Genomic DNA, 23,145 nt, shown 5'->3' on the forward strand with positions numbered 1-23,145 from the left:
AAAAAAATGGCAAATTCTCTTGTTTCTCAAAATGATGAGTCGATTCCGCTTTATGATCTTCTCTCTCTCCATGAAAATTTCCTAAGCGCTTTGGAATTTGAATATCCAAAATCATTGTTTGAGAGGCTTCTCTCCATGAAGTATCTTGAAATTCAAGAAGAGCAAAGAATAGATTCTTGTTTTCATTCATTTGAAGTCATGTCCCAACAAGTTGTAAAAGGCTTTTTGGGAATTTCTAACCTATTGCAAGAATCTATTAAGGAAGTTTAATGGAGAAGAGATGAGTTTGAGGCTACATTGCCACCTATGATGCATGACATTGAGGATTTGAGTATTGGAGAGTTTGTTCCTACTCGTTCCTCTTTGAGTGAATGCCTCGATGATGGTGATGAAAATTTATTTGCTCCATTTTGCCTTGAAGTTCTTAAATCGATTCAAATTGAGGAAAAAAGTGAATGTGCCAACCAAAAAAATTTAGAATTAAATGAAGGATCTTATGTTGAGATTTCTTGTGCTTTATGTGATGTGAGTGAAGTTGTTTGTGAATCTTTTGTTCCCACTCCCTTCCCTCATTCCCCTTTCTGAAAGAAGAAACTCAACATTTATCCTTCATTTCCCATTTCTTTTCCCTTTTTGTCAAGACTCCCACCGCTTGAGGATTCTTTTTCCTCTATTGATCCTAATGATTCTCCTTCACCAAAGGAGCATAAAGAAGGGTGTATTTCTTTTGTTTTTCATTTTGATTTTTCTTATTTTTGGTTCCCCACCCCTTGTAGGCATAGAATTGCATTCTACTTTGTGCTTGCATCTCATTTGACTCTTGCCTAATTGTTACTATTGGATATGTTTGCCATTGCATATGACAAACTATTGCGATCGTTGTCGGGGTACTTACTAGAGGTAAGAAGCGTCAAGCTAATGACGTAAAAAGAGCGCTTCTAGGGAGGCAACCCGTGGGTGTTGGCCATTTGGCCCATGTATGCTAATTTTTCTTGATTTTTGAAGTTTTTGTGCCTCAAGCTATCTTGACGTGGAAATCTTTGCATCCATCTTTGCCATGTCCGACTATTCTTCTTGGTGAGTTCGTTCGTAATTACGGTTCTTTGCGGGACTTGCTCCCACGTCATCACCGGTAATATCCTTCTAACTCACATGCATTCTTTGGGTTGGGCATCTTTATTGTGGGGCATTGGTTGGATGGGTAGTTGTGCCCCTCCTAGTTTCGTTTTAGGCCTTGAGGACATGGCCTAATTCGAGCTTGGGGGGAGATTCTATTGTTTGCTACTTTGATCTCCGTGTGATGGATTGCTTGATTTTGTGAATATTTTGGATTTTGTGCATATTTCTTGATTAGTTTCATTGATTTTGTGAATATTTTCTTTATTTTCTTTTTCTTTTTCATTTCTTTTCTTTTTCCTTATTTTATTTTTCATTTCTTTTCTTTCTTTTTCCTTTTCGATCTTTGTCAAGGCAAGCTTTTCTAGCTTTTTAGGCATTATTCTTGATTTGGGAAAATAAAAGTGGAACTTGTAGACTAGAATGCTTTTATTCCTAATTGGTAGATGTTTGCACGGTTTTCAATGCCTTGGGTCGAATCTAGGATTTAGGTGTCAAGGAAGTTGGTTAGAACTTTGGGTAGCATGCGTCTTGAACCCTTGGCTTGTGGTAAGATGGTGTCGGTCTCTCTAGTGATTTGAAACCGGAGAGAGTGGTATTTGCTCCCATGTGAGGTTCATGTTCAAATTAGCCCAAACACATATACATATATTGAGTGGCATGGATCCTTAGCATTGACTTTCTTATCTGCCGAATTTGACTATTTCCTTCCCGAGACCGCGACCGAACTACTTTAGGGGACGATAGAGGCATTTCTTTCGGTGACTATTTTTCTTTTTAGTTTAGGACTTTATTTTCTATTTTTCTCATATGTTTTTGTTTGCATTTTCCCCCTTGCTAGCCATTTGAGCCTTGACCCTTCATTTCTTATGAGCACATTACAAGCCTAATAGCCTTTGTTTTGTTTTCACCCTTAGAAGTGATAGTGAAGCTTTGAGTTATGATGCTTGTTGGTTTTGAATGATTATGAAAAGTTGAGGAATGATTGTTATTGGCATGAATGGAAAAGTTTGGGAAGTATATAGTGAATAAATAAGCAAAAGCAAAAGTTTTGAAAAAGCCAAAAATAGAGAAAAACAAGGCAATGAAAAGTTTCAATTGAAACACAAAAAAAGAGAAAATCAAATCAAGAAAAGTGCAAAAAGAGTTTTAGTTTAGTGTAGTTGTTGAATAAGCTTGGGGGTACCCCAAATAAGTGGTACGAGTTTGTTTTTGGTTCGATATGCTTGAGTTGAGTTCTATCATTGCGCTTCACTTTAGGTATGAGCACCAAATTACCAAATTTATTCCACACCTTACCCCTAGCCTACGTTACACCCTAAAAAGCCCTCTTGACCCTTTAGAGTTGAGTCATTGTCGGTGGAGGGAGGATTTGGTCAAGTTTATGGAATGGGATTGTCATGCTAAGATGTCGGGTAGCCTATCTTGTTTTCCGGCGCCTTCGCGGCGTCTCGAGACGCTATTCTCAAGGGTGGATAGGATCTAGAGATTTGACGTGGTATGCTCGGTTGAAGGGGAATTGATTAGTGCTTGCCCTTAGTTCGTTTTGCTTGACTCTTGAATCTTTCACTCGATTTAGGACATTGGTTAGCGTGCATTCGTCTATTTAGTTAGTAATATTAGCATTCTTTTGTGCTCGTTCCATAATAAAGGCCCTTATCTTGAGTTTTGTAGTTTCGTTTTTTTAGTTCGTTTTTCTTTCTTTTCTTTTCTTTTCTTTTTCTTTTCTTTCTTTCTTTTCTTTTCTTTCTTTTTCTTGGTTTGTTTTTCTTTATAGGTCTTTCCTTGATTTAATTTTTGGAAGAGTTATGGGTGTTTCTCTTTGGAAACCCTTGCGAGATCCCACTCGCCCTCATGAGCGATTGTGGGGTTCAAAGAGCTTGTTGCATGCGCTTAAATGCAACCGTGATTCCTACGAAAGTGAGTTAGTGTGCATTCTTGTAGTTCTTATTTTCGTAATTTTGATTTTTAATAAATAAGCTCATTCTCCTCCCTGTTTCTCATTCTATCTTTGCTTGAGGACAAGCAAAGGGTTAGCTTGGGGGAGTTTGATGAGCGACATTTATGTCGCTCTTAGCTTAGGATTTTAGTTCATTTTATTAGCATTTTATTACTATTTTAGCTTAGTTTTATCGTTTTTAGTTCGTTTGTTGCGTTTTTGCATTAATCGTATCATTCTCTCGTCTTGAGTATATTTTAGCCGTTTTCGCTCTAAATATGTCTTTTATGCTCAATTTTATAGCGTGGGGTCATTTGGAGTGTTAACGTGCTAAATAATGTGATTTTTGGCTTGGACGATGATTTAAATGGCTTTACGATTCGCGAAAATGTCAAACGAATTAAATATGTGATTTTCCGATTCAATATTGCGTTTTCCGAATTTAATAATGTGCTATACGATTTTCTAGCGTGCTAGACGATTTTAGAATATATTTTACGATTTTATTGATATGCTATACGATTTTGTTCAATGTGCAGCGACGAAGCATGGCATGAGCATATGAGCAGCCAGCAACACATGCCATAGCATGGCACAACAATACAAACAGCAACAGTCGTAGCATCATAGTCGCAGCGACAGCAGGAGAGCAGCGCGCAGCAAGAAGCTACAGGCGTGCGGGCGCACACAGCTGTGCGAACGCACAGCCCCTCATTTGCGGGCGCACGAAATGCCAAAAATGGATCAGGAACTCTTTGCTGCTTGGTGCAGACGCATGCCTTTCCTGTGCGGTCGCACGGCACCTGTGCGGGCGCACGCACCCTCTTCTGCGGTCGCACAGCTACGCGTGGAGTATATATTCGCGAAATCGCAGCATTTTGTGCATGCTTAGTTTTTACGCAATTTCCATTTTCTTAGGATTAGAATTAAAATTCTAGAGAGAGAAATAGTTTAGGGCTTAGATTAGAGATTAGGATTAAGGATTCTTAGCCTCAAATTCTTGATTCTAAATTCAATTCAATCATCTTTAATTTTCAGATTTCTTTTCTATTTCTTTTGAGCTTTGTTCTTCATTTTGTTCTTCAAGTTTGATGCTAATTCTTCAATTCAAGGTATAATTTTACTTTTCTTTTTGATTTGTTCTTTAATTCTTTAATTGCTTCACTAATTTCGTTTATGCTTTGATTTCATGCTTGAATTCTAGAATTAGTTTGCTATTTTGAATTTCATTGATTTTTCCCCAATTTTTGTGGTTTTAATTTTATGAATTTTATTGTTTCAATTAGCTTCATTAGTTCAATTAGTTTTATTATTAGGATTAATATTAGTTTAATGTTGATGTTAATCATGCTAATTGAGTAGTTTAGTCTAGAGGTTAGGGATGAAGCTTTGGCATTGAATTTGGGGGATTTTAGGGAAAACTCATTATTGATGTTGTGATTAAATGTGATTTAGTGATAGGATTTCCATGACTAATTGAGTAGTAGTCGCGAATGCTATTTGATTGGATTAGATTGGAATGTATGATTAGGTTTGGCAATACAATGTGAGCCTAATTCGTGCAAGTGAATGATAGTTCCTATTATATGCAAGCTTATCTAGTTTAGGATTATGCGAAATCTTTCCATAGGCTAGGTTGCTTCGCGTGCTCCATCCGAGAGGTGGCGAGCACATCATTAGTTTTCATTCCCCTATTTTCTATGGCGTTGCATATTCATGAATGTCTTGACCTCGTTATTTCTTTGATTCGATTCCCATTGCCGATTCCCGAAATCTCTAGAATTTCTTTATTCGTTTGCATTTCTAGCTTAGATTAGATTAATTCAAAAACTCAAATTCCATTCGAACTGGCTTGTGAACGCATAGATTGAATAGTCAAACAAATCCATTCCTATGGGACGATCCCTATGCTTGCCGCTATAGCCAATATAGCCGGTTAGTTAGGTGTTTTATAAATTTTCTTTGATTTGGTGTATTTCTATTCAACGACGGAAAAACGCTCTATCAGAGACACAACATTCATATGCAGAAATGGAATCAAGTTTGAGTTCCATGAATGTTTTAAGTATTGGGTGAAAGGCCTATATCTGTAAAACATTAAATGCTTGATTTTGGGTTAGAGGCCCACAAATTGGTAAGCATTTGGTTTAAACATTTATCATTTATGAAATTACATTTCATAGATCATTTAATCTTGGTTTAGTATTAAATGATGAAGTCCAAGTGATTCAAATCATTCAAACGGGATGTCAAGATGGATTCTTCGACAAAGAAACACCCATAAGTGAACTTGAATATTAAAGTCACAAAGGATCCCTACTCCAGGTCATTTAAAGGTGGACGACCAATGACTAATGAAGATTAGATTGCAAGTAGATTTTAGTTCGGTTTCTTGAACTAGGTTAACTGGATGTCAGAATCTTTTGCATAGATACTTATTGGATCTTGTATCGGATTGACCATGAGAACACTTTAAGAGATTAAAGTCATGTCATGAGTAGTTCTCATTAATGGTGATTAGAACCATTCCTTAGAACATAAGCGATTATGTCTGATCGTTTGAGAATTAGATCGCTTTGATGCTAGCTAAATGTCGCACCGTAAAAGGAGGCTATAAAAGCAGTTATTGGGCGTACTATGAATCAAAGTGAGTGTTCATAGATTGCAAGAATGGATTGTCCTCCTATCTTTGATAGGATATGGTGTTGTTGTGTAACAAGGCCTCTCAGAGAGTTAGATACTGTAAAATGCATGGCCGTAATCAGAATGGTTAAGGCTTAACCTTTTGTAAAATTTTAACAATTGAGCTCTGTAATCCGAGAAACACTTCTGGACCTAATAAGGATGGCTTGGATCTTACCTTATGTTCAGTAAGTAACACTAAGTGACAAAGGAATGTGAATGCACACTTGTCTAAATGACAAGTGGGAGACTGCAGGAAATATGTCCTTCACCCAAGGTACATTTAGTCTAATACCAAGGTTCATATTAATTACGAACAATTAATTCAGTGAGATCAAGTGATCGGAACAGCTAGCTGGAGCAATGCTTTCGATCAGTGAGTTCTAATGAATATTAAGCTCACAACTTACTCTTGACTGAACCTATAAGGTCACACCAATGGCATGTAACAGATCACCGGATTAAATGAATCGGAAATTCATTTAATAGCTTTTCGGGAATTAGTTTTGGAAAACGTATTATACGATAAGACCTTGCATCAGAATCGTATATCGTATCGCGAATATTCGTAAGCTAGGCGAAACGAATAAATCGTATCGTACGACGGTGATTCGTCGTATACGAAACGATAAATAATATCCGTAAGGTATTAGTCGCGAATACGAAGGGCATCGGAGCTGCCGGCCCGTCGAGCCAATCACGCAAGCGTGCAAGGCCCAATGAGCCAGCGAGCTCGCGAGCAAAGGCGAGCAAGCCATCCCGCGTGTGGCACGAGCACGCAACAGCAGCGCAGCAGCATAGCAGCGACGAGCGAGCAGGCCCATGGCCCAGCTGCTCGGCTGCGCGCGCTGTGGGCTTCGGCCTGCAGTGTGTGGCTAGGCGTTGGGTTGTGCGGTGTCCGTGTGTGATGTGGCCGGTCAAGGCCATTTGGTCTTTCGCCGGTTACATCATTTAATACAATTAGGTTATTGTATTTTTACACACATCACAGTACACACAGTTTTCCAACCTTAAACCTAATTTAGAAATTACGTTCTTCAGTTTTCTCTCTCTGTGAAAACTGTTCTTCCCATAAGCAAAAACTCTTGATTGATTGTCTAAGCTACGGTTATCAAGACGGATCTGATCGTGTCGGTGAACCAAGTAAAGGAACGACAAGTGGAGTTCTAAGTTCGTGTTCGTTGACAGATTACTAGGGAAAATACGCTTCGAATGTAAGTTTGCTTAATCTGTGCTTTATACATGTTTCCTGGCTTTGGGGATTGTTTCCGCACATGTTATCATGTTTAACTGTATTCCCCTACAAGTTTCGTAGCTAGAAACGCTAATATAAGCTAGTTCGAAATGGGGTTGGTTGTTGAAAAGGAGAATTCAAACTAAACGATTAGAACGATAAACAAGGATTAAAAACACCAAGGGATTGGGATTGACCAAGGGGTACATGCAATAGGGGACTAAGGATTTTGGGGATTAACTAGACTTACAAAGACAAATTGAAAAGGGGAATCGATCTTTAATACTCTCAAGACAATGAATCATGCTTCCGCACCAACCCAAAGACTAAGAATCAATCAAAATAAATCTGGTCGAAATCATACAACGCAAGGACTTACAATCCCTTGCCAAATCAATGCATCGCATTCCATTGACCAAGAAAAGTTACGTCTAACCAAGCAAGCAACGAGGAACCCCCCAACTTATGCGTTTAATTGCAAGAACTAATAAATCCTACCTTAAAACCCCATACATGGAAACCCTAGGCTACACCCAAACCCCTAGATGAGGGACTACTCACTCATGAAATTGACCATAAATTTCAACATGATATATTCAATAGGAGCATGAATTTCCAATTAATCAAGCAAATCTTTAGCCAAATCCAAGTAAACAAGAGAAATAGAAAAGAGGGAAATATAAAAGTGCCTATTTGGGGGGTTTTTGATTAATGAGAAAACCAAGAGACAAAAGTAAGAAAAATCAGGAATTAATGACAATAAATTAAAATAAGAGTTGAGAATTTTTACAATGAAGCTTCAATTCCAAGATTAGGGAGAATCTCAAGCATAAAAATGAGCAATGAATGAAGTTTTCTTCCTTTCTCTCTCCAAATAAATTTCAGACTATTTTTTTTCTAAACTAGGTTGAACTAAAAGTTCCCAAAATGGTACGTGCCTGTGTCTTTGTGGATGTGTGCTATTATTGAAACCATGTTGAATATGTCTATGAACTTGGTTGTGTTGAAATTTACATGTTTAACGTCGTTGGATGAACATGTTGAACATAGAGTTTATTATGAGAATTATAACATGTTAGCATGGATGATTGGTGCAAGCATGTCAGTTGGGAACTTTATATTATTTTATATATATTGGTTTAGGTCAATTGATCGTTGTTCCCTTTTAGCATTTCACTACTTTATGAGGGTCGAGGACCTTGTTTTGTAAGTTGATAATTTACACCTATATAAAGGTGGTTAACCATTGTTAAGGAAAGGTTGAATTAAATGGAATGAGTTGTTGATTGATAACTTTGTGATCGCTTACTTAATTCCAAGATAAAAACAGTTGTGAACACATGTTGATTATATGATTTATGTGATTGTCGAGTCATAACAAGTATTAATTAGTAAATCATGTAAAGTGAAACAGAGTAGCAATAGCTTTAGACTGTGCACGTCTGAAGTGACGGACAATCAGGAGTTGGGATCATGGGTCGCCTATGGCTTTTTCTGGGACCGGATTGATCACCAGTTCTATTTTATTCAAAAGTTCCTTGATATCGCAGGTCATTGGGGTTACAGGGTTGCGCCCGTACCTCGTCTTCCTTAGTGAAGACTTCTAGTAGACAACTCAGTCCATTGACTATTTCAATTAAAATAATATTAATGTTATAAAAGTCTAGTCCAGTCTAGTCAAATGTGGTCTTCAAGTTAACATGTTTTGGTTGTCCTTACTTATGCTTTATTAGTATCATGTTCGGAATATTTATTCATTGATTTAGTATGTAGTACTCAGCTTTGCTGATTACGTGCGGTGTTTGTGTGTGCTGATCATGGCTATGCCTTATTGATCCTGTGATGACCCATTTTGGTGAGCAGTCTCTAAAGATCAATAAGCATTTGTCCATCTACATGTTTGAAGATGATGCATCATTGGGTTCAATTCGGGACTAGAAGCTTGTATTTAGTATTGATTTGCTAAGTTGGCATTTGGTTTGTTTAATTGGACTTTAAACTTGTTGAACTAGCTACATTGACTTTATTTTCGTTGATTGGTTTTGGAGTTAACTCTGTAGTTGATTATTTATAAACTTAAAGTTAGTTTTATATTTTCCGCTGCAAAATTCTGAATAAGTCGTTACGTTTTCACACGGGCGATAACACTTTGATAATTTTCTATATTTATAATTATTTAAAAGGTTATTATAGAAAAGGGATAATTGTCGGGGTGTTACATACTCCCTCCGTATTTTAAAAATTGATACACTTTCCTTAAACGACTCTATTTTAAAAAGAGATACACTTTCCTTTTTAGACATATTTTGGTCCCCACTTCCAATTATATTAATATTTCTCTCTTTCTTGTGGTCCTTATCCTTGCTCACATCATCTTTTTAATATAACAAATAATCCACCCACTACCCCCACTTTCATCTTATTTTAATGCACTCAACTCACCCTCCTAAAATTACGTGCCGGTTAAAGTGTATCTCTTTTTGAAATACGGGGGGAGTATTGTTTAATTAGAAGGTGTGGTAGAAAAATTACTAAAAATGGAAGTTTGACACATAATATAATACATCCAAAAATGATAAGTATGACTCCTAATAAAATACGGAGAGAGTAATGAATATCCGGAAATGATGGATGTTGGTTTCAGTTGGAGCTAAACAAATTATCAAAAGGAAAAACAAGAATATTTTCCATAAATGAAGATATTGCCGGAAACGAAAATATGGTTCCTATTTGAAATAAAAATATTACCGGAGTGGAAGATATTACCGAAAACGGAAATATAGTTCGAATTGAATATATTATCAGAAATAGAAATATTACAGGAAATGGAAATATTGTCGAAATAGGAAATATTAATTGTTCGAATTGAATCAGAAATATTATCGGAATCGGAAACGAATCGGAAACACAAAGCTCGATCCATGAGCCGAAAGCACAAGCCAAAGGGCCGCACGCAATATGGCCCATGGAGAGCATGTGCGCTAGCCAAAGCACCAGCGCATGGGCCAGCGCCCAAGGGGTTGTGAGCAAGGCAGTGCCCATGAGCCTGCGCGCACAGGCCATCTCCTATGTACGAGGCAAGCGCGCAGCGCCAGCCGTGCACTTGGGAGCCAAGTTTGCTTGCTCCACAAGCAACTTGGGCCACAAGTAATTGAGTTGGCCTGCTGCCTACGGATTGGGGTTTGGGGATTTTCTTAAACATGTCTAATCCTAAACTTGGGTTTATGGTATCCTAAGATTTCCCTATTTCCTATAAATATATGTTCTAGGATCGTAGAACACACACGAGTTTTCATACTTTGCCTATCACCATTAAAGTGAGATATCGAATTCCTTAAACCTTACATTGAGATCCTAGTTCCAAACTTATTGTGGACTAACTACGGAGAGACGACATTTGGAGTACTAACTCGTTCTTGTTTGGTTCGGGAGCAGCTAAGGGAAGGCACGCATCATTAATTATATGTCAACTAAATGATGCTAATTGATTATGTGATTTATATCGATTCTAGCAAATATGATTTTTCCGCATGTCAATTAGATTGTTCATAACCTAACAGAATTCAATTCAAGGGAGAGTTGTAATTTTGCCTATCACCTAAAAGTGAGATCCCAAAATCCTAAAACCTTATACTGAGATTCTAGTTGGTCGAATTTAAGGCGGATCCGGACGTGTTGTGGACTATCTACGGAGAGACGACATTTGGAGTCCTAAACTTGTTTTTGTTCGATTCGGGAGCCACTAGGAAAGACATGCATCACATAGTGTATGTATAATTCAATTATGCTAATTGATTATGTGAATTTACTTGAATTATGGCAATTATGATTTTTCTACGTATCAATTAGATTGTTTATTACCGAAAAGTTATGCCTTACGCAGTTACGTGCTCACTTTAACTTTCAAATGAGTAAATTAAAGAACAAAGGTAACCTTGGTCGAAGAGCCGTATAGGTGTGTCCAATCTTGTACAAAATACATATTAGAAGTCTAATTAATCGTTCTTTTACTTTAAGCAACGTGATAAATTGCGTGTCTTGAATATCATCCTATTTCACCATTATTGAAGAGGATCACATTGGTTATAGCCTTATAGATCCATTATCTCAGTTGGGCCCAAAGTGGGCTTAAATACTGTTTTGGGTTGGGCTTACCATGTTGGGGTTGTGGGTTGATATGTTCTGCACTGTATAAAAGAGTACTTTAGAATGGGCAAATGGGAGAGAGAAAGCAACACATACAATCACACATGAGTGAGAATTTATCGTATATATGTCTCAATCACCGGAAAAATGTATTTATGGAAATGATTTATGAATAAGAAATGTGTTATGAGAAAGATTTACAAGCATAATTAGGATACATTATTTTATATTGAATTTAGGATGTTCAATTATTTTCATGTATGCTTTTACGAAAGCATGAATGATCTTAAAGTGATACTTAAACGATGTTTATGAATGATTAAACAAGCTTTACATAGCATGATTTATGATAATAAAATGATATATTTAACCTATGAGCACGAAATGCAACATGATTAACGGTGAAGTTATGTGTCGTGTATCACTCGGTCAACAGAGAGGTGTGGCATATGATGCACCAACTAATATACAATTTAATTATGGGTTGATTCATTTGTACTATATAAATCTCAAATTTCTTGAAATTTTAAAATCTATACTGACCCTACTTAAACTGAGTCGGCTGAAAAATTAATTAGATTATATTTGCTTTCTTCACCCCAAACCTTCACAAAAACTCAAAATTGTAAAATTCTAACCCACTCAGAAACAACAAACTCCGTACTACTGACTACTCTAGACATGTCCGCCTTATGTTGCAAATACACGCACACTCAATATCAAGTTATCAACAGTGTGTCACATAACCTGTCCTGTATCAGACACTACCCTATCCTATTCTAGATATTATCTTGAAATAATAGCACTTAACTATACAATCTACATTAGGTCAAGATCTAGCGGATGGTCAATCTAGGATTTTATGGTACTCTTTTATCTCTTCATTTTCATAACTCAAAACATCATACAGGATAGTCATGTAATTTTTCTCCTCCGAAATTTTTTATGGATAATCATATCAAAATAGTTCTGATAGCCCGTCTAATTTCTCCTCCAAACTCAGATGTATATTTTCTAAAAAAAAAACCCATAAGATAGAATTAAAGAATAGTGACACAACAACACAAGAATACCCCACACAATGTAACATCAAAATGAAAGGAGGATCGATCCATCACTAATCAAACTCCATCCATCCTTTGCCATATAGTGTCGATCAATGTGGGGTTTGCTCTTTTTCTTGTTTCATTGCTGACAAATTTCTACTGACTCCCTTTTCCTTTTCTTTTTTTTTAAACTTTTTTTTTTTAAAGAATAATAAAATTAGATAATTCCAACCGTAGGATTAAAACAAAGGGGGTACAAGAATGAACGGTTAAAGATGGGATTCTCCTTTCTTTGTTGTTAATAAGAACACATTGAGTAGCCGACAGGTTCTGCAAACCAGCATGACAACGATTGGTCTAGTTCTTTTTGGCAACCCCTTTGATGGTGAGCCTTGAGAAAACTTGGGGTCCAGCCTGTCATCCATACATCACTTGACACGTGTAAATTTTAACATATTTGTGATAAGAGTGGAATTTTTTTTTTTTTTTTTTTGATTTTAGAGTGAGTTAAATGAAAGGGGACAATTGTTTTCAATGCTTGGGTTTCCCATCACTTAATTCATTGACTACAGGATCACCATTTTGCCTCTTCCATTAGAGCATCAATTGTAATGCACTCTTAGCCCACTCTTAAAGAGAGAGAAAATTTAAAGAGCCATTTTTTATTAAGAGCTAACTCTTAGCTATCTCTTATTTAGAGGTTGATTAAGACATCCTCTAAATAAGAGGTAACTCTTAGAAATAAGAGTGGGGTGAGGTGCATGATTGTGGGAATATTATACTTGTTTTTGACATTTTTGTTAAAAAATAATAAAAATAAATGCATGTAAAAGGTGTTTAAGAGCGAATAACTAAGAGATTGTTATTTCTTAGATTTTTTGAGAGGTAACTCTTATTAGGAGAGGGTGATGAGGTGGATGAAGAGAGAGATTAGGAGTGGGTAAATAAGAGTGACCCTTATAATTGATGCTCTTATTATGATTTTGGATGGATGTAGTTTGGATCGAGGGTAAAAATAATTGGAGATATTTTCTTTTTTTTACAAAGTTTTTTTTTTTTTTTACGGTTTAGGGTTTTTTTTTATTCACCTAACTATAAATTTAGTTGGTTTTATTTGAACTTATTAAAACTTGTTTTAGCTATAGATTATATGAGTACTTTAGCAATTTTTATCTGAATTTCTTATTCCTAGGATTGTGAAGGCGTAAAAGTTAGGCAGATGATAATGCCAATTATATAGAACGAAGGAATTATGAGTATATAATTCGAATTATGTTAAATTTTGCGTAATAATTACCATTTACCAATGATGAATTTTTTTTAAAAATGGAGCAACTAAACTTTTAATCGATGGTCGGATAATCAAAAGTTATATCGTTGTCGCGACCTTTTAGTAATGTTTAGTTGATATATATACTCTACAATCAATTATGTAAAAGCGATATATAATTAATATTATACTCCGTATAAAAAAAGAATCCCTCTTGATTTAAGTGGCAAATTGAGGTGTTCAATTCAACATACTCATATGTCTAAAAAAGTGTTGTTCAGAAAAAAGCAAGTGTTGTGGAATCGACCTCCTTCTGATTTTTTCAAATTAAATTTTGATGGTGTCAAAAGGGGAAGTTACTCCACAAATTTGGGGTTTGTTATTCTCAATGAAGGAGTGTTTTTAGTGGCGGCCCGGAGCCAAAACTCTTCACCTGGAGGACTCCATCATATTTGTTGAAGATTCAGCACTTCGAGAAGGAATCAAAAGTATCGTGGCGATGGGGTGCAAAAATCTTATTATTGAAGGGGATAACTTGATGGTGATCAACTCGATGACCCGGATTTGACAGGTCCCCTGGGAGATTAGTGGGCTTGTTGAGGATGCTGGTCGAGATTTATTGAATTTGTATTCAATTTCGATCATTCAATATTACCGGAAAGCCATTCAAGCGGTTGATATCTGGGCGGAAAAAAAATTGTGTCCTACTATGTTGTTATGTTTTTGTCCTTCATCATCCGATAAGATGATTTAGGTTTGCCCTATTAAAAGGGTTAACTTGGTTCTTTTTTTCCTTATAAAAATAAATAAATCAACATACTCATATATTTTCAACTTATTGAAGTTTACTGATCGACAAATTTATCCAAATTGAAATGAGTAATGAGTGTCTTGCCAACATGGTGTTCAAAAGAAATTAGGGCGAAATCCATTATACAAAGGGACTTGAATAATATTTTGAATTTTTTTTCTTTTCATTTAAATTCGAATGTAGTTTTTTCCATTTAATTTCAAAAATAATTTAAAAACAAAACCCTCATTAGATTCAGTAGAAATTGAGTATAGAAAGTAAACGTACTTATGGCAACGTATAGAAATTCACTAGATTATCCTCTTTGTAGTTGTACAACCGTAAAACTTGAGTTCACACGGTACCCAGAGGCTAGAGCTATTGCAGTAACACCTTTCTCTTACGGAGTATTGTTCGACGGACATAACACAAAAATATGCTAAAAATTTGAAAAATACAAATTCTTATTTACAAATGGTGTACAGTAAGTATAACATATTAGAATAAAAGTTAACTCAAAATGCTTAAAAGTTACCTTTATATGTGTAAACATTATCTATTTTTGGGTGATAAATTTTTCATTTTAATAAAAAATATTTCTTCAAAATTTCTACTAATGTATTAAATTAATCATCTAATGCTCTGTTCTATTCGACTTATTTTGACTGAACTTAAATTATCTAAACTTATCCGAACTTAACTGAACTTATCTGAACTTATTTTATCCGAAAAAACTTATTTTGTATAAAATAAACTTATTTGTGTGTGAAAATGTCTGAAAACAACTTATTTTGGTTGAACTTATATTAACTAAACTTATCTGAACTTAACTGAACTTAACTGAAATTATCTGAACTTATTTTGTCTGGAAAACAAGAAAAACAGAATAAGTGTCAGAGATAGAATCAACGATACATATCGTATTAGTGAAACTGTTATTGGAAAACCATGGCAAATGGAAGTTGATAAATTCAAGGAAATTTTTACTTCGTCCAAGGAAATCCACATTTTTTCAAAGTTGATTTCCTTAGAAGAAGTGAATTCTTCCTTTGATTTATCATTTCCCATGGCAAATGGTGAATTATTAGACCAGCCTAATAAAGTGTGTAGAAGCCCAGAAGGAATGATGAGGTCACTAAACTGGGCTTAAACCTAGGATTTCTATACTTACGATTTGAACGAACTGTAATGACATACGGATGTATCATGTATCTGATCCCATTTTAAATAATCCCTAATCTGATCCCATAGAATCAATTGAACTAGCTGCCAAAAACATTAAGTGAACTAATGCTAGCTACGAAGCTACTACGTATATCAATTTATGTATATACTTTAAAGTATAAGGTATGTTAAATCTGTTAACCACTCTTCGGTCCTGCTTTTTCAATTGGATAAAAAAATTTACCATCTACAAAAATCGAAAATTTATTTTTTATCAACTTACAAAAATTGAATCTTTTTTACCTCATAAAAAACTAAAACTTGTAATTTACCACCTAAAAAAAATTATAATTTATTTGTTACCACATGAAAACGGAAAAACATATGAAACTTTTATGCAAGGCTCATTAATTCAATTTTTCTCCAATTTTTTACACCCGGTGTGATTTTATTTATTTCTTTCACCCTCCTTTCTTTATTGTCATTGAATTTTTTCAATTTTGTGAATTAATAGGGGCGAATTATGTGAATTCGTGGAAGAAAATGAAGCAGGGGAAAAGAAGGGAGTTAAATAGATGAAATCGTGAAAGAAGAGAAAATATCAGAACTATTACACATAACTCTTTCATCTATTTTTTCATTTTCATATGGTTAAAAAATAAGTTTTAATTTTTTTAAGGTGGTAAAATAAAAGTTTAGTTTTATAAGTAGTAAAAACATATATATTTTTGATATTTTTAGGCGTTTAAAAAGAATTTTGCTTTTTTCTTTTTTAAAAATTTCAGTAAATAAGTTCAATTCTATTCTGTTAGATTTAACACTATTTATAGTTCAATCTAATTCCATTCATTTAGCCCAAAGTACCAAAAGGAGTAAAAGTAATTATATACTCCCTCCGTCCCGGAATACTCGACCCGGTTTGACCGGTACAGAGTTTAAGAAACTTGAATTGACTTATTTAATTTAATAGGTAGTAGTTGATAGTGGGTATTATTTTAATGAAGTTAGTGGGAGGTGGGTTAAGAGGTGGGATTGAGGGAGAGTATGTGTTGAATTTTTAATTATTTTTTGTATGGAGTAGGGGGTAGGTGGGTTAATAGGGATGGATTGAGAAATAATATAATATTGTTAGAATATTTCCATTTTTAGAAACAGGTCAAGTATTAAGGGACGACCCGATAAGGAAAACAAGTCAAGTATTCCGGGACGGAGGGAGTAATTTTTTTTTTTTGAGGGAAACCAATTGGACGAATGGACGTGACCTAACCTTTACTAACAAACTTATAACAAAGGAAGACTAAATGAACAATGCCATTATCATCCACGTGATGAAAGTTTGTACTCCCTCCGTCTCGGAATACTTGACCTGTTTTCCTTATCGGGTCGTCCCTTAATATTTGACCTGTTTTTAAAAATGGAAATATTCTAACAATATTATATTATTTCTCACTCCACCCATATTAACCCACCTACCCCCTACTCTATACAAAAAATAATTAAAAATTCAACCCCTACTCTCCCCCAACCCCACCCCTTTACACATTTCCACTAACTACATTAAAATAATACCCCACTATTAACTACTACCTATTAAATTAAATAAGTCAATTCAAGTCCCTTAAACTCTGTGCCGGTCAAACCGGGTCGAGTAATCCGGGACGGAGGGAGTACATGATAGGTCAAAAGGTTAGAATCCGGCATCCTTTTGAACAAAAATATACGGAGTACGAGTACTCCCTCCGTCCCGGAATACCTCGACCCGGTTTGATCGGCACAGAGTTTAAGGGACTTGAATTGACTTATTTAATTTAATAGGTTGATAGTGGGGTATTATTTTAATGTAGTTAGTGGGAGGTGGGTTAAGAGATGGGGTTGGGGGAGAGTAGGGGTTGAATTTTTAATTATTTTTTGTATGGAGTAGGGGGTATGTGGGTTAATAGGGGTGGAGTGAGAAATAATATAATATTATTAGAATATTTCCATTTTTAGAAACAGGTCAAGTATTAAGGGACCGCCTGGTAAGGAAAACAGGTCAAGTATTCCGGGACGGAGGGAGTATCTAATAATGAGAATGACATTGTGTTCTGGTTGACTTATTTTGATTTATTTTAGACAAAGTTAAGTTAAGCTTTGTTCATAAAAAATGATTTTTTTGTATATTTTCTCACAAATAAGTTTATTTCAAATAAATAATAAGTTTTTTCATAAAATAAGTTCAAATAAGTATAGATAATTTAAGATACATTCAAATAAATTCAGTAATATAAATTCAGACGAAATAAGTCTAATAAAAAGGAACATGTTACAGACTCACAGTGGTAGAAAACAAAGAGTAGTCCGTAGAAAGAGTTACGTTTAGTATTTGACGGAGTCCGTACTGATAAGCTAGCTAGATTGTAGGCTAGGTGTAAGTTAATAACTTTTGTATAAAACCGTTATGTACTTTGAGAAAACACTGTAATAAGCATAGATTGATTTGAAATATGATGCCGTTGAATTAAACATGTGTGTTTGACTTAAAGATTCTGTACAAGTAATCAATTCAATAATCAATCAGCAACTTGCATGTTTTGTAAGGAGTAGTACTCCGTATTCTAAATAACACCCACAGATTCTGAGTTATTTGACGTTTTCTTTTTTTTACTTGGGAATTTGGGAGTTGAGTTGATCGACATGCCTAATTTTAGTACTCCTAAATCTCTAAACTCTTGCTAAAATCTGTTGAGTATTTGGATGTAATGTGTGTACTCATTATCAAATCCACTTTATTTGAGTGTCCTCTAATTAATTAAAATACCTAGTTTAGGGATGTGAACGAACTGTAACGACGTATAGAATCTGTAATAACTCATCTAGCTAGCTAGTATGTTGTCTATTAATTAATGTCCAGGTTTTTTATAGGTTTTTTTAGGGGTATGATGTTTGTTTAAGTTATAAAAAGTATCATTCCGTAGTTTCAAATGAGCTAAATTTGATTCAAATTAAATCTTCTCTAAGTGTTTTTGGGTGTTTTTTGGATCAATATTGAAATATTTAGGCCAGGTAAATTCTATCACGCATATGTTTGATCTAGAGAACTTGTTACGCGTACAAGATTCATGCATATGATTTGGGTTGAAATCTGGATCTCCTATATACAATTTTGTTGTGCTTTACTGAACTGAACTTGATTCTTTGAACCTAAATCTAGAAATAAGCCCATAACAACAGGGTGTTCGAGTTTGGTCCGATGATTAAGCGTGCTAATGATTGATTAAAACCTAAAATAAAAAAATAAAAAATAAAAAACAAATTTTGCAAAGGTATAAAAAAGGAGGACACGTGGACGGCTAAGGAGTGTTAAAAGGAGGAGAGTAAAGCATAGAGGAGCGTGAAAAGGGGGGGATGATTGACATGACTAAAGTACGATGAAAGCCTGGGAAGCTTACGCAGTAGAAGCCAGAAAGAGAGAGAGATAAGAGAAGAGAGTCCCGCGTAAAAGTCGAGGGACTTCTCTGCAGCCTGCATTACTGCCATAAGCTTATACAGCAATTAAAAGGTACGTGTGTCCCACCATCCCTCTTTTTTCTCTCTCATCTTTCTGCCTCCCTTGTCATTTCCTACATTTTCTTTTGCTTTTATCATTCTAACCCTTTTTCCTCTCTTGTTTTTACTTGTTTTTACTAGGGGTGTTCATTATCGGATACCCAGCTTATCGGGTATCCGAAAATATGGGTACCCGCAAAAACGGGTAGTTAAAGTTCGGCCTATGACCCAACCCGTGAAATCGGGTATCCGGTTTTTTCGAGTTGGGTCAAAGGGTACCCGAAATTTTACTTGGTGAAGCTATCATATGACATGCCATTGATACTTGAACACATAATAAATACGATCTTTAGCACCCAAAACATATTACAGAGTAGTAGGCGAGCAGAGTATTGTACTTTTGGTAACAAAACAAAAAAAATCTAATTTTTAATTCAAAATTTGACAAAAGTAAATCAAACTAATTAGATTAATGAAATACATCCAATATTTTTCCCTATTTTTAATTAGCCAATACATCCAATACTTGCGGCCCTGCGTGCTATCCCAATTGAATTTGTAGACCTTCCTTTTTCTTTTAGTGAAAGATTTACTGGGAAAAAGAATGAATAGGCGAACACTCTAACAACAAAACAACAGTACCTCAACATTTCACATCCATCCTTGCGCATAATAGAGGTAAATTAACTTAAGGGATTCCCCTCTATGGATTGAAGAACACGACAGCTACATCTCCACTATCAATTAGCAGTTGAATCCGACTTTAGAGGGACCATCTATTGATGAACAACAATGAAATTATACTCAAAACGTAGATCGTCAAACAATCTATAAGAATCAAGTGAAGAAATTACATGATTTCGATATCTAGAGCGAAGATCAGAGAAATTAGTGTTTTTGGGAGGAGAAAGAAAAAAAGATGATTAGTTTGGGTAGAGATGAGAAGCAGAAGAGAAAAAATAACGGCTCAGAAAAGAAAAAAATAAAGGCTCATGTGAGAAGTAACGGGTAGACGGGTACCCGTCAGAGCAAAACAATGGCCCATGACCCGACACGATTCACGTCCAAATTAACCGGGTCGGGTACCCAACCCGCTACCTTTAAAAAAATCAGTAAAGTACACGGTAAATTTGAAGCGGGTCAGCGGATCGAGTATTACTGGTCGGGTAATTTTGAATACCCCTAATTTTTACTTTTTACTCCCTATATTCAAATGTGCCGATTATTCACCTTCTTTTAGGTCCTAGGTCATGTTTTAGTCGGATTTATGTTCGAATCGGGTCATATTTTTTTTTTGTTTGGTATACTGGTTTCATGCGTGTTAAATATGGTTTGAAGTTAATTTGTGTTTAGGTTGTGTTGAGTCGAGTTTGAAATAAATTTGTGGCTAGGGGTTTTCATCGGTCTAATTAAGCTCGGACCGGATCAAACCCGATCGAAATTTTGATAATTCATGACTCGAAGACCGAACCAATTACGCTTGGATCGGACCCGGACCGGCCGATTATGTTTGGATCGGACCCAAAAAGTCGGTCCAAAACCCGGACTGGACCGATTTGGACCGGTTATAGACCTATTTCTATATATTTTTTAGGACAAATTGTTTGTTACCACCTAAAAATATCAATTTTTTTTACCACCTAAAAACTTAAAACTTGTATTTTACCACCTAAAAAAAATCAAAACTAAATTATGGGAGAAATATTATCCGTGTGCAGACTTCTATCTCATATTGTATAACATAACTCTATCTCATATGATATTATATCTTCTAGGATAACTACGTTATCCTTAACAATCAATAAACGAGATTAGGGATGTAAACCCAGCGAGAAGTCAAACATTAGGTAATTAAATCATTTTTTTTCCGCTGCATATAGGTCGAGTTCCCATAACTGTTCTTATATATTAAAGAGAATAATTTAATAATTATATAAAATAACATATGTCAGAAAACTCACTATAACTCATTCTATTTTTGAGGAGGGCGTAGAAGCCAATATCCGATATGTATTTCAAGATACATATCACCCCACTAAACAACAAAGTAGAGATAAGACAAAAATAAAAGCAAGTGCCATTTTCAAAGAACATATGCCATTTTGAAAAAACGAATGCCATTTTCCAAAAACGAATGCCATTTTAAAAAAAAAATTGATTTTATCCTTTAACATTTGTCTTATCCCTATTTTATCGGTTAGTAGGTGATATGTATTTGTGAAATACATATGAGATATTGATTTATACTTCCTCATTTTTAAAGTATCTGTTGGACTTCACATAATTTCCAATGCAAGTGCCAACAAAAGTTATTGTTGTGTGTCCATTTTCATTGTTTATTTGAACAATAATGACCTTGTGAGGTTTCTTGTTGGTAAGGCATCATACAACCGTTATTGCATGGGAATTTCATTGTCAATACTTTGCTATCGAACTAAATCTATCTTGAAATTGTTCTCTCTATTAAACTAATTAACTCCATTTCAAATGTCCCATCTAACATCTTGCTCGTAAAATTTAAAATTTGGCTTTGATGTCACTTGTAAGTCAAAATATAATAAACACCAACAAGTTACTAAATATACGGTACGAAATATAGATACTACATATATACTATGCGTGATTTTAAGCTTACGTAAATAACACTTAATTGTTTTCTAATCCTCTTGCTAGCGATTTGTAGACGTACAAGTATATATCAACGCGATTTGTAGACGTACAAGTATATATCAACTTGATTGTCGGGCAAGCGACCCTTTATTTTTTTGTCACGTCGCTTCACCATGAGGCAAAATACGAAACCACCCTGTACCTTATGCGTGATCGGCCTATCAATACCATGTTAGACTTTCGGCCACGTTGCTTCACCATGAGGCAAAATACGAAACCACGTATCTTTTGGGCAACCAATAAATACCATGTTAGACATACTTATATGCATATCATCCTTTGTTCAATAATTCTCAACCACAATGAGGACGTGTATCTAAGTTCATCACTAGTTCACTACTATGAAAACAATGGAGAACCACAAAGTAAGAGGGCAAGTGAATTATTAAATGAAATTAATAATCCACCCCAATTATTCCTCCTTTATGATTTGTTGTTTAGTGAGTGTATATTTTGTCTGATTAAGAATTGTTAAAGGTAATTGATCTCCCTAATGATTATATAGGCATATATGTACTATGTTTGGTTATAATTCACCAAAATCTACGTTCTTGTTTTGGCAACATTTTATGCAATATTATTAGTGCAAGCCTGAAAGGCTGCCGACCGTTTGCTTTGCTCCGGCAATATTAATTATTGATCTATATCACTTTTGTCAGCCAAATAATAATAATAAATATTATAATTAATTATCATCAATTGCATCTTATAGTTACACGTGTTTAGGATCTCACTAATTGAAAGCATGCATGAAAAGTTGCAAACTTTAATTTGATGTGCATGCTTTCTTCAAGATAAAACCATGATGATCTAGTAGTACTTGAAGATATAATAGCTAGGGTTTGTTAACATGAAATGATCAACTTTAACTAGCTTAGTTCAATTCTATACTTCTAGTATAGTACGGTGTAGCATGATCCGGTTTCTTATACTTGTAAAGATTGAACTATGTACCTAGGTGTTTGATAGGGGATCATGCTGAATTCGAGTTTTATTTATCTGATCTGAATTGAGTTGATCTGGACCGAAATGAATGGACTGAACGAAACTGAATTTTATGAACCTTGATGGAACTGAATAAAATAATAAACAATATCTTTGTTCTTGAATGTTAGTTTATCTTTCCGTATTGAGTTCTTTTTATTGTAATTACTAGATTAGGTCCCGTGCACGCACAAATATTCATAAATTATTCCATCTAGCCTTTTTATAAAATGTTTAACTGTAATATTTATCCCTTAAAGGTAATGCATAATTAATCAATCTTGTACACATTTAGTTAATCATCTAATAAGCAGTATTCGTCCTACTAGTATTATTGCATGTTTAAGACGATAATTTGACCAAAATATTCGATATACTTAATATGTTAATTCGTCCAAAATACTGAGTTAATATATTTTCTATTATTGTTATGAAAATTTGTTTAAAATATTATCTAAATCGCATAATACTGTCATATTCTATAATCCCATTTTTTCTTTCCATACATAAACAGTTTATACAAAAAGAGGAAAAATAAAAAAAATAAAAAAAAGTAAATATGTTTTTTTGGGAAAGAGG

This window comes from Spinacia oleracea, chromosome 6 (genome assembly GCF_020520425.1).
Source record: "Spinacia oleracea cultivar Varoflay chromosome 6, BTI_SOV_V1, whole genome shotgun sequence".
In the NCBI taxonomy this organism is placed as follows: domain Eukaryota; kingdom Viridiplantae; phylum Streptophyta; class Magnoliopsida; order Caryophyllales; family Amaranthaceae; genus Spinacia; species Spinacia oleracea.